Here is a 12,554-nt window from a genome sequence, read left to right as displayed (position 1 = left end):
AAAATAGGGGGAAAGATATTTCATGGCTTTCCATTCATATTTTATGTATTTCATGTATTAAATTATTTCATGTATTAAAAAATATAATAATTATTTTCAGTTGTCACCTGAGTTTGACCAACTTTTCCATAGTCATACAGTTAGATGGGCCAGAAGGTTGGACCAGAATATGTAAAGGCTGTTTAGGCTTATGTTTCTTTCAAGATACGTCTGTTTAGCTTGTACACGAGCCCAGAGCACTAGCCTTCTGAGTTTCTGGATCTTCTCTTGAATTCATGTTGAATTAATCTTGATTTCTCAATGAATTCACCCATTTCTTAGGTGGACAGCAGTTGCTTCTGGGCTTAAGAGTGCTATCTCTCTACAAGAACCAAACTGCATGTCTGGATGACTGTTCTTTCTTATGCTCCTCTAGTATAAAATTGAGTAGCATATCCTGAAGTTCTGGTAAGTGGAGAAGGAGCACTTACATAGCTAGCTACCACCTATATAGCTAGGTAATACCTCACCGCAGTATGAACACCAGCAAAATCATCGCTTGTCTCTTAATGACCAGAGTCTTTGCATGGCAGGAGGGATCGCGGGCTCACCTTTGCAGCCTCACTCTTCCCTGACCCTGTGGTCTCTGGAGACTGGAAAGGTTAGAGGTGGCACAAGCTGGCATTCTGTCCTGGGTGTGAAAAATAGCTGAGCAAGCTGTCAGTGAGTCAGTACCCAAACTAAAGCTTAGGCTGTGCCTAAACCTATACTCTATATATAGTCAAAGTTCTGTTAGGTAGCTTTGCCAATATACTTTCTTTTTATGCTGTTCAGCAAGGGACCCTTGCATGACTGAAATCTAAATGCATTTCAGGCTTAGTTGTTTTGGTTTTTAAACGCCTTTATTTAATTTTATGGGTTTTTTAAATTTACTTATGGAGTTAGATAGTCTCTATTTCCATCTTCCTGATGTTCCTTCCCGTTCTCCAGGATGTTTGCCTGAGTTTATGTGCAAACTCCTTAACTTTAATAGTGCTAGGCAATTGATCTCGTTATGACAGTCACCCCAAATGTTTCAACATTTCCTTTGGAAGCCCATTTCAACATCTCGTGGTCCTCCAATCCACTTATGTAGGCTCTGAGAATATCCCATCAGAGATACAGTCAGTCTATATTAGTACCCTGTACTAATATATCTTGCCTTAAGCATAAGTAAAGTCTACCACCATGAACGAGAAAAAAAAAAAAAATCTAAGTTGTGAACTGTGTGTTTGTTAGATAACAAACTGGGAAGGTGGGGATCGGAGAGGGGGAAGGCCTTTGGATATTCTTCAGGGCATAGTTGGAGCCACTGAATCTGCGATTATTCTTGTAGGCAATGACTCTGTTGGGTCTGTGACGTGCTCCCTCCCAACATTACTTGTTCACGTTCCTGAATGTTTTCAGAAGCTGCTCCTTTGCCTCATCTTTTCTGTCAGTTTTCAGAGACTTTCACCACTTTCAGAGACTTTTCACTACGTCTCCTTTAAGGAGCTACACCTGGCAACTCTTCCACTACCTGTTTCAAAGACATGTGCATCTAGTGCTATCCCCTCTATCATCAGGGTGTATTACTGTTATTCCTTCTCTGTAGGAACTCAGAAGGATTTGTAGACTTTGTGAGAAGGATAGTTTTAGAAAGCGCTTGGAGGAAACTGGAACTTACTCAGATTTTCTCAGTATACTACGCTGCTCTTAACACTGTGAATGCCCCTCTGTGCCAGCAGTGCTTTCTTGTGGCCAGATTGATCTAGTAATGCCCTGGTCTCCTTCACCGTCTCTTCCCAGTATATTCGATAGGCATCAGTTTTTCCTGCAAGAAGCACAGCTTTCTCTGTAGTCATTAATGGTTGCCTGAGGAAGCAACACGATTGAGCAAACAAAAGACTCTTCAGGTGTATGGTGTCACATTGGAGGAAAAATGCATGCTGCAGCCTAACTTCTGATTGTCAATTACTAGACACTGATGGCTAAATGTGTTCATATGTTTATATGTATATATAGTATACCTGCTTTGCAGGAAATTATGACCATGCTAGTGGTAAGGGTGGCAAAATGAATTCCAGCATCTTACTGACTTTCAAGTCATCGTTAGTGTAAACCAAAAATATAAAGCTGGGTGTCCCAAGCTGGACATACGAAAGCAGAATGTCTTATTTGGAAGTCTGGGAGTGAAATAATAATGTTGGTATTGATAATTCTTTAATATGAACCAGCAAACTCATAATGTAGTTATGAGTATTTTTTGCTTCAGTTAATTAAAATCTAATCATACTTTATTTGAGCAATGTTTTATTAAAATTTGGAAAAGAGTTATTATTAGAGAAACTGGCATAAAATTAAAGGATTCTGGCCCTGATGTGTAATGGTACTGGCACAATATACTCTGCTTCCTCACAAGAGCTCTAGAACAGTAAGAAATGGTTTGGCTTGAAGGCAACAACTTGTTAGCTTCCTAGAAACACATTTACAAGGTTTTCTTTTTTTTTTTTTCCCCTTTTCCTTTGGGGAAAAAAAAAATAAAAGATCAAATCTAGCACAGTCTTCCTGAATTGAGAATACATTTAAATTCAATGTGGTAAGCCCATTGAATTCAAGTTGTTGAGCCATGATAATTCATTTTTCCGTAGAGAAAGTTGGTCATTGCTTATGAATATGCCAGCAGAACAGACTTTTAAATTAACTGATCACAGAAGGTCAGTTAGAAATAATCATTCTGTCTAGTAATGCAGTTTCATATTTGATTAAATGCTAGACTGTGAATTCTGTTATAATTTATAATTGTACTATTCTCCAGTGGGATTAGTTTAAGTTTGAGACCCACCCTGCAGGTACTTTCCTTCAGAAGATATTGTTGGGGCAAAGAAGCGTCTTTGCACTCAGGGTAATATTCAGAAGATCTATTGATTTCCCGGAATGGAGGAGGGCTCAAGCTATGTTTTTCTTTTCTTTTTATTGGTCCAAGTTTCAGCCTGTATTTGTTTAAAAACTTATCTTTGTTTTACTCCTTCTTTACATGCTTTTATATCTGTGTTTCCTTGCTGTCTTCCATGTCGGATCCTCAGGCATGTCTGCGCTTTTTAAAAGATAATTACAGAAATATAGTTCAAATTCAGTCAACATCTTCTGTCTTTTGTTTGCTGTATTAGTGTTCATACAGTTGTACGTTAATTTTGCTGTATACCTGTCTTCCTAGAGATACAGCTTTTACTTGCATAAAGGAACCAAATGAGTGTTCTTTTCTTATACTGCTTTTTTTTGAGAAGGGATAACTAATTTGCATCAATTTGTCTGCTATAGTAGAGAAATAGTTTGGATTTCCAGTGTTTTATGACTTACACAATGGTATCTTGTGAATGTTTTCTTTAGGGACTGTATTTTCAAGGCCTTATAAACTCTCATATAGTACAAAAGTGAAAATAAAGATGGAAATACTGCTTGGCCAGTGAGATCCACCATGTGATATATTGATTTTAATTTATGGGATTTTGGCAGGGGGAAAAATGGTTAGAAGAAAGCAGTTCTGCATGTGCCACCCAACTATAAAATCTCAAGGGATGTTAGTGGATGCTGTCCAAAAGATTAGCTGTGAAGGTTCTGCCTCTTTGGCTGTAGCTAAAATTACTTGTTTGGACAGGAAAGGAAAAACCCCAAGAACTGATAAGATTGAAAGACTTGCGATTTAAAAAGGGATGCTTGCGATAAAGCATTAACATTGAGACAGTGGTCTGTTCTCTGGTCCACTCAGGGTCTGAAGAGTTGGGGCCTGTTTACGCTACCATCAGTTCATGATGAGTAAGTCTTTAGGTAAATGATGCATGTGTCTATGTCATGTGTTGAAATGAATCTTTTCTTCATGCTTTTTTTTTTCCCTTTTACTTGCCATGTCTAGTTAAATATGTACGCCTCTGGTAACAGACTCCCAAGGGGAAAAAGCACTGTGTACTCACATGGATTAACTAATGAATAGTGCATTGGATTCTCTATCCCGGGGTTTATACGTGCTGAGGGAATTAAGAAATTCCTTCTCAGAACAGGTAAAAGTACCATCTGCTTTCTGAGAGGTGTGCTGGGAGGTCTGGAAAGGAACAAAACTTGCTCTAATCACTTAGCAAAGTAGGACAAGAAATACTTATGCATGCCAAGACTTCAGGAGATTAATTAGACAGTATTGTATTCTCTCAATACTAGGCAGTTGTAGCTTGTAAGGGTCTGATTTATCTTGTAAGAGAGCTCTGTGGGAGAAAGAGGAAGACTTTTTCAGTAAGAATGCAGAATTTAAAAATGCTCTTCTGTGCTCAGCTTCACGATTTCTGCATCTCCAGAGCACCCTTCATGTACAAAGATCAGCTGTCTCTTAAATGCTCCTACAGCAGGGCATAGGAGTAATGTGTAGGAATCATTGGAAGTTAAGTTCACTCCTTTTTCAGGTGACCAGTGCTTGAGAGGCAGTGGTGCTCGGTGAATTATGCTGGTTATGCCAGGTGAATGCAGAAGAGTGTTCTTTGTGTATCAGATTTGCTGGGGTTTTTGAGTCGCCTTGGGTGTGATGAGATCGTTAATCAAGAACCACGCTGTGTGGCCAGAGGAAGAAAAAAAGGAAAATAATTTTATACAAAATTTAAGATGCTTTTCTGAAAACAGAATTCATTTCTTAATATGTTGTTTTCCTCCTCTGTATTTTCATGCTAATTCAAGGCCTTCAGGTATTTGAGATTTCAGCTAAGCTTTTGTAAGGTATTGTAATTTCTGCATCCAATTTTCACAGGCTCTCACTAAAAATAAAACATAAAATAAATACTAACTGTCCCAAGCTTTGCTTTATGCAAACTTTTCATCTGTTACACACAATAGCTGTGCACACAATAGTAAAGTACACAAGGTCTGTAAGTTCTTTGATGGTATTTGCCATGACAAAAGTGCTCCTGAGTTTAACTGTTTTTATGTAATGTTAAGTTTTGATGTTTGCTTGTGCCCAAAAATGATCATTTCAAGCAGATCACTCCAGAAAGTTGTTCCAGTGGTGCTTTGGGGGAGGGGGGTATGAAGAACCTGTGAAAATAAGATGACAAGTAGATGGCATGTAGGTTTACAGTGATTGATTTGAAACTACAGCCTGTAGGATGTTTAAGTGCTGGCTGCTAAGAAACCGAAGCCTTTGAAGTTGTTATAACACTCCAGCCCTGCAAATACTGTGAAAAATATCTGTTGATAGAAAGATGTGAGCATATGGCAGATAATTATCCTGTGCCTTTTTCTGTGAGCAATTTCCCCATGGTGGCCCATGAAGGCTCATTCCAGACTAATGCTGTAACCACTGGACCCATATCTCCTCTGTATTTATGTGGAGCATAAGTGCTGATGTTACAGTGCGATCTTTCTCATTTCAGGTAAAAACTTACATTGGTACTGATTTTTAAGCCCCTGTAGGATGCAAGTTTTGTGCATGTGGTGTGCAGAGACATAAACAAAATGCAAATCTGTACTTACATTATTCTTTGTGATAATTATGGATTGAAAGATGCTATAGAAATGCATTACGACTGTTATGGGCTTGGGCGGTTTTGTTTACTGACATTTTCTCGTGAAAGTTAATTTCTTGCTTAGAAATATAAAAGTACACTAACTTAAAATAAGATCTTGCTGTTGTTTCCTGTAGTATAGCCAGGAAAAACAGTTACAATCTGTCTTCTTTAAAATCACATTCCTGGAAGATATTCTGGCAACCTGGATATTTAAACACATTTCAAAGAAAAACAACTTCAGATCAATTAGAAATTGTTATCGTATTTTCTTTCTGATAGCGTGGAATTATAGTTTGCTGCAGACATTGCCTGGAGTTATGAAATAATCCAGTAACCTGTGAAGGAGGCTGTGAATTAGCTGCTTATGGAACACAAGGTGCATTATGTTCTGAAAACATAAAGGGGGAATAGGTAATCACGGACACTGGGTAGTTTGCACAGGCTCTTGATTAGCTTTCTGGAAAGATCAAGGAAAGACTGCAAAGCACAAAATGTTCCAGAACAAAACTTAAATGTGGTTTCTTTGCCAAAAGTCGAATAGTATGGCTACTTTGGAATGCTAAATTCTGCGTGTCTTTGCTAGTAGGGCTGAGAAGCTACTTTGTGAGGGTTTTTCACTTGCCTCACCTCAAAGAAGATCTCGTTAAGACTGATACTGTCTGGCTGCAAATTTTCTTTGTCTCTTTTTGAAATGCAGTTGGTGTCATTGCTATTCATTTAAATGAGGTACTGTTGAAATGGCTTAAATTGCACTCTGTGGGTGGCCTTATAATATCTCTACTCTGCCTCTTTATATATACTGTAAGTGAATTGATTTTCTCAACACTTCGGTCATGTCTGATGGTCCAAAAAACTTCGCCTGTCAAACTGTTCACTTAGTGTGCAACCACCTCCTGTCGGGTGACGGGACCAAGAGCCAGGGAGTTCCAAATTAACTTTGCACCCCAACAAAATCTGTGGGGTTATACTTAGTGAAAATTACGCTCTTTGGTGAGCTTGTTTAAATTGCTATCTGGCAGATCTTCAGAATAGATCTCCTGAATCACTTTGGATTTCTCTAATGTAGACACACTTTAATGGATGCCTATGGTCTACTAGTCTCTGTATAATAACTGAATATTATTTTTCTATTTATATTGCTACACGGCGTGAGGTGGAGGGCAAAATTAGTAGATGTACATGCTATTGCTTAATTACTCTAAGGTCTAGATAGGTATTTTCTCAGAGACCTTTTCCTGAAACTTAGTCCAATAATGAGGAAAAGTTAGCAATTGCCAGGGAAGCTTCTGCCACAAAATAATATTCAACTTCCTTATGTTGAATTGCTTACTCACAGATAGGCAAATAGTAATTGGCCGTCTTCTGTGTGACAGTAGCTACAACTGTGGGCAACAGTGGTTCTGGAATCTGGTCTTTATCATATGGAAGGTCTTGTTCCATTACTTTTCCTGTAGACCATTTCGAATTTATTCCTGTAGACCATTTTGAATTCATTCCCTAGCTGGAAAAATGGGGATTAGCCAGTCACAGATGACATTACCAGGCTCTTGTGTCCACAAGAAAATACGTAGTGGTCTTCTGATGCTACTAAACCTGCTACTAAAATAAACTGCTTAAGATGAGGTAACAATTTACCTTTTTAGAAAATGGAAGTTACATAAGTTGTTGTATGGCTGAGCCAAAAGACAATTAAAAGGTTGAAATTAAGATCCGAAGTGTGGAGTTGTTCCTAGTTCTAGTGGAGATTATGGAGAACCATGCGAACAGTGTCTAGACAGAAGAGAACTGTTTAATTGAGCCTCCATCTGTTTGCTCAGAAATGACAGGTAAGTTCTTCCATAATATGCTGAAAAAATGATAACATTAAACATGATCATAACCAATCTGAGGTGGGCACGTAAGCCTTCACGTGAGATGCGCATGAATGAAGAAGTAGTTGCAGATGCACAGTTTGAGTTGATTCATACTTGTATATTGTTGTACAGTGGGCCTCTTTCAGTCTAGCTGGCTAACTTTTGAGTAACTTAGTTTGCACTGCAGAGTTCCCTTAAAGATATCTGTTGGCAAACAAGACAAGGAATTTGATCCAAGTCTGGATTTCTTTATTTTAAATGCATTAGTGATTGTTCTGTAAAATTTGATTAACTCTCTGGAAAGTCTGCAGAAATCTCATTTGAAATTAGAAAAGATTTATTGAGTGAAATATGTAAGCTAGTTTGTCAGTACTCCAGTCAGTGGTCTCATTTTTTTTTCTATAAAATTAATTTTAATTGCAATTTTATAGCAATTTCAGATAAAAAACTCTTTTCAGCATGCATGTCATTTTCGTAAAATGATGTAAACGTATAAATTTTGTCAGGGACAAAATTGAAGGTGAGCAGAGCAGAAGGAAATTTTGAGAGAAAATTTGCTGCAGAAAGCAACAAGTCTTTGCTGTATACATATTTGCTGGTTATTTCTTTAATTGGGTTTTTCATACCTGCCAGGCTTCAACAGTCTGGCTGTAGAAGATGAGGTTATGTGTGTTTTCGTGTTTCCAGGGTTTTTCTGAAGCCGTAACAACTAAAACTCATAATTTTGAAGTTGCATTCAGAGCATAATTCTTATGCAAGATCTGAGTTTTGTAGCAAAACTTGGAGCCATGGAACACAGAAACGCTGGAGGTTTGTCTGTTCTTCTATTTTTTAAATATTTTAAAATACTATTTCTTAAAAGGCTGTATTGTCTAGGGTTGGAATACAGCCTTCAGGCAAGCAATCAGAAAATGAAGCTCACAGGCTGCTACTCCTTTTTGCACCAAAGCCTTGAGCTTGAGATTTTGCTTATTAAAACAACTTCCAAATTCTAATAGTATATACAATTCTGTATTGCTAACTAAAATTTTATTTAGAAGGTCCTTTATCTCTAAAGAAGGAGGTCAATTTACCGTTGCATGGGCACTACTCATTGACAAATCCTTGCATGTTCTCAGAAGAATCATTATAATGCTGAAATTGCAATGATCAGGACATTCTACAAGGGATCAAGTTGATAAACATCAGATTCTGCTTTAGTTAGGTTTCAACAATGTATGTTACAGGTAGTTGCTTACTTTGACTTTGATTTTAAAAAAAGAAGGAAAATTAAAGAAGGTACCGTTTGAAACCGAGTGAACAATGTAGTATGTATTTTGGCATACTGGTGAAATTGGATCACAATAAAATGGTTTTAAAGTATTTTCACATGAATGAACCTAGTGCTTAGGGCAAATTAGCAACACTTAAAAATATGTAAGAAGAAATGTCGTACATAAATATGTCATTGTATTCAGAAGTGTTTGTGTTAAAATTTATAAATTTAGATCTTCTGAAAAGAACAGCACTTCTGCAAAGTTAACACAATGTCTAGAAATGTGATGGCCAATTTCCAAATAGCAAGCAGTACCATAATATAATTCTAAAGTTAAAAATTAATGTTTATTTAAATCAGAACTTGCGTTACAGAAAATTTGTGTAACCATCATATATTCACCCTTTAATCGGTGAGAATCTGCTGTAATTGATACATGTACTGGGTGAGTAGTTGAATTTTTCTCCAGGTGATTTGTTTTTATAATCAGTTCATACTTTGTTTGAATCTTTAGTTACTGAATTAAAGGTATTTAATAAAGATCCTACAGTCAAATAATTCATTTTAATTTCTGTAGCTTTAAGGCAAGATGGCATAAACAGTGTTTTGATGCAGTGCTCTTGAATTCTTTGAAGAGAGCAATACTCTAGCTCCATGCTGGACAAATGACAATGGATTTCCTCTTGCTCTTTTTTTGTTCTGTAGTGTAATGTTATTTAAAAAACAAAAGGTTCAGTTGCATTTAGGTCAGTTATTAAAATATTGTTGGTCATTTCCTTTGACAGAACATTTCTATTGTGTTATACCAGTGTCATTAGGAGGAAAGGTTATTCCCACTTGTCTGGCTGATATCAATATGTACTGGCATATTACATCCTCTGGCTTTCTGGAAATGCTTTATTTGAGCAGCAGCTTGGGAACAGGAAATTTAAGGTTACACACAGTCTGGTTTCAGACTGCATGGTACAAAATGTGTTTCCTAGAAGACGCTGTCTACCTGTAAAATGTTCTCTAGTATTTTGTAGAATCATATAAGCTTAAATGGGTTCCAGTTTGGAAGAAATTTTTATCAGCTCTAGATGGCAGACAAGGTGGAACAAGGCTTTCAGTCACTCTGTAGTATGTATTTGAGGAACCTGTATGAACCGTGTTAGTATCTGACCATTCACCAATTACTCTGGAATATATTTTACCTTTTAAGATATGGCAGTGGTAATATTCCCATTTAATAGGTGTTCTTACTGTCTAGGACAAAAAACAACAGAGTACTTCTGCTTCAAGTCATGGTCAAATGTGGAGTCTGTGACACTGTGGTAGCTTCTAAAGGCAGAGGTTCAAGGATAGTATCTTAGCCACGCTGGGCAGCCCTTTCTACCAGAATCATAGTGGGCAGGAGAATAGTAGTACAGTTTAACCCTGTAGCTGTTCATTGAACTGTTCATTCATCCATGTAAAACAAAGCGAATTGTGATCAGCAGTTATGTCCTCTTGTGTTTCTTCAGCTGAGCCTGTCAGTCTTGGGTGAATCTGTAAATTATATAAACATGAGGGTTTTTCAAGTCTGTACTGTAGAGGTAAGTGTTCCCTTAAGTGCTCCATCCACACTCTAAGATTATAAATTTTTTTTTTTTGTCAAAGCAAGAACAATGTCTATGTTTCTGAAGAATGAGAATGAAAATTCTGAATGAATTTCCCCCAACCATTTTCTTTTTTATGTATGACAGAAATGTATGTTTTTCATTCTAATCACAGGAATGAGCAATACATAGACAGTTAATGCAGCGCTGCCAGCCATAGTCATTCAAAAACCGTGAATCGTGTTGCTGAAAGTCATGACAGTGATCTAAAAACCATGTTTATGAGACAGGAAAAGGATTGTATTCCTAGATTGTATTTCTTTTATTTTTGTCTCTCTTTTCTGTGTGTAGATAGTGCATACACAGATTTCTTTGCCTCTCTGGTAGGTATTAACTTAAATGAGAAGGGTTGGAGGGGATGGGTAGAATGTAGCTGAGTTTCTCTTAAAATTGATCCCCTCCAGGATTGGGAACTTCAGGAAAAACAACATGTGGTGAGATTTGAGATAAAATTGCCTTAGTAAACATTATAGATTTTTTTTTTTCCTGCAAAAAAGGCAAGATTTTCAAGGAAGGAATAGATATTTCATGTTGCTTTCGCTGGCAAATTTGGTTTGTGTGTTTTAAGTGATGATGCTGAAAATGAGAAATTAATTTTGATAACATCTTAATATGGAGGGAAACAAATACAAAGTTGTGTAAAGATAAATGCTTGAAGTATTAAGTCATCATACACACATACTGAAGTCTGTATAAAACCATTCCAAAGGGATATATCATGAACTACAGTCATCAGATATAATAAAAATTATAAGCCTTTTTAAAAGAAATAGCCACATAGTTAGAGATTAGGCTACGACTAGATTTCATTGTACAGCTGATGGTATGGTGCCTGGTGAATAATTGATTAATCTTTCTATCTGCCTTTCCAGAGTATCAGATGATAAAATTTGTACACATCTCTCTAATTTCTTTTCGGGTCAGTACTATGGAGTCTTACCTGGATAAGAGCCTCTGTTTCTGTTTGAGTTTTTTGTAAACCCCTTCACAGAATCAAAAAAATCAAACTGAGGTTGGAAAGAGCCTGTAGAGACCATCTACCTAGTTCAGACCCCTGCCTGGGCAGGGTCAGATAGAGCAGGCTGTCCAGGACCTTGTACAGTGGGGTTTTGAGTATCTCCAAGGACAGAGACTCGACAACCTCTTTTGCAACCTGTTTACTTGTATTTATTAGTCTTGGTGTTACACAAAATATGGATAGCTTGTATATTTTCGGGGACCTGGTTTTTATCCAGCTTCATTCATTTACTTAACCTAGGTTAAGAACGTAATTTTTTATGTGTTTGAATACAAGGCGGTCTTAAGTTAGCTTCTTCAAAGCACAGAAATGTTTTCTGTCCTTTCATTGTAGAAAATGGTGCATACCAAAGCAGTTTTTCCACTGCAAGGTAAAAAAGAGCTAATGCTTTTCATGTCCTTGCCAAAGAATGTAAATTATGCATATAATTTACTAATGAAATATTTGCAACTTCCAGGACAAAAGTAACCACTTTGGGTTCAGATACTGCTAAGTAATTTTATTTGAAGCTACTATATTGAGTTTTTTGTAAAATACAGACATCTTTGCCAGTTCTAAGGATCTTAATGTTAAATGTACAATCCATAGAATTTAAAAACCCGTTGCAGCTAGTTTGTTGTCATATGTTCATGTGACATACAGAAATTCAGAATAATACTGGTTATACTGAAAGCTGACCAAAAGCTGCATGACGATGTTAACATGCCCTGAGCTTGTATCAAGACCTGTTGAGGACTTCAGCACAAAGCATGTGGGCTTTTGCATCAGAACTGTCTCATGTCCTATCAGCATGGAGTACAGGGTGAGTTCTCATCTGCCCTTAACATAAATCCATTCTAGGTCAACCAGATGTAGGCATGCAACACTGATCATGTTAGGTATGGTTTGTAACACAGAAAACCTCCTGAGTAAATCTTACTGTGCATGGAAGACTGCTCTCAGCCAATGTGAAAGTAGTTAAACTGAGAGATAACATCACTACTGTGCTACTGACACAGTTATCTTCATTGTATTAACATTTTTATTTCTCTTAACTGTGTTTCTTCATATACAGTCAACTTGTAATAAAAGCTTCTGCCAGGCACATTGAAGAGACTTGTGTACGGATGGCATTTGTGTTACAGGGATGAGTCAAGGTAACTCTAGTGAAGAGACAGTCAAGGTGAAGTAAAGCACAAGGTTGAGGCAACAGAAGAGAACCCATTTGCTCCGCCGCTGTCAATACTGTACCCACTATTTGAATAGTGG

General features: G+C 37.2%; 1 protein-coding gene across 1 annotated transcript in view; it reads left to right on the top strand.

The window, feature by feature from the left end:
* Window positions 1–12,554, top strand: part of BABAM2 (BRISC and BRCA1 A complex member 2) — a 178,351-nt gene that overhangs the window by 40,981 nt on the left and 124,816 nt on the right. The window lies entirely within an intron of this gene.

The sequence above is a fragment of the Rissa tridactyla genome, chromosome 3 (genome assembly GCF_028500815.1).
Source record: "Rissa tridactyla isolate bRisTri1 chromosome 3, bRisTri1.patW.cur.20221130, whole genome shotgun sequence".
In the NCBI taxonomy this organism is placed as follows: domain Eukaryota; kingdom Metazoa; phylum Chordata; class Aves; order Charadriiformes; family Laridae; genus Rissa; species Rissa tridactyla.
Note: the sequence above shows the minus strand (reverse complement) of the source record. Positions and strands in the feature narration are given on the sequence as shown.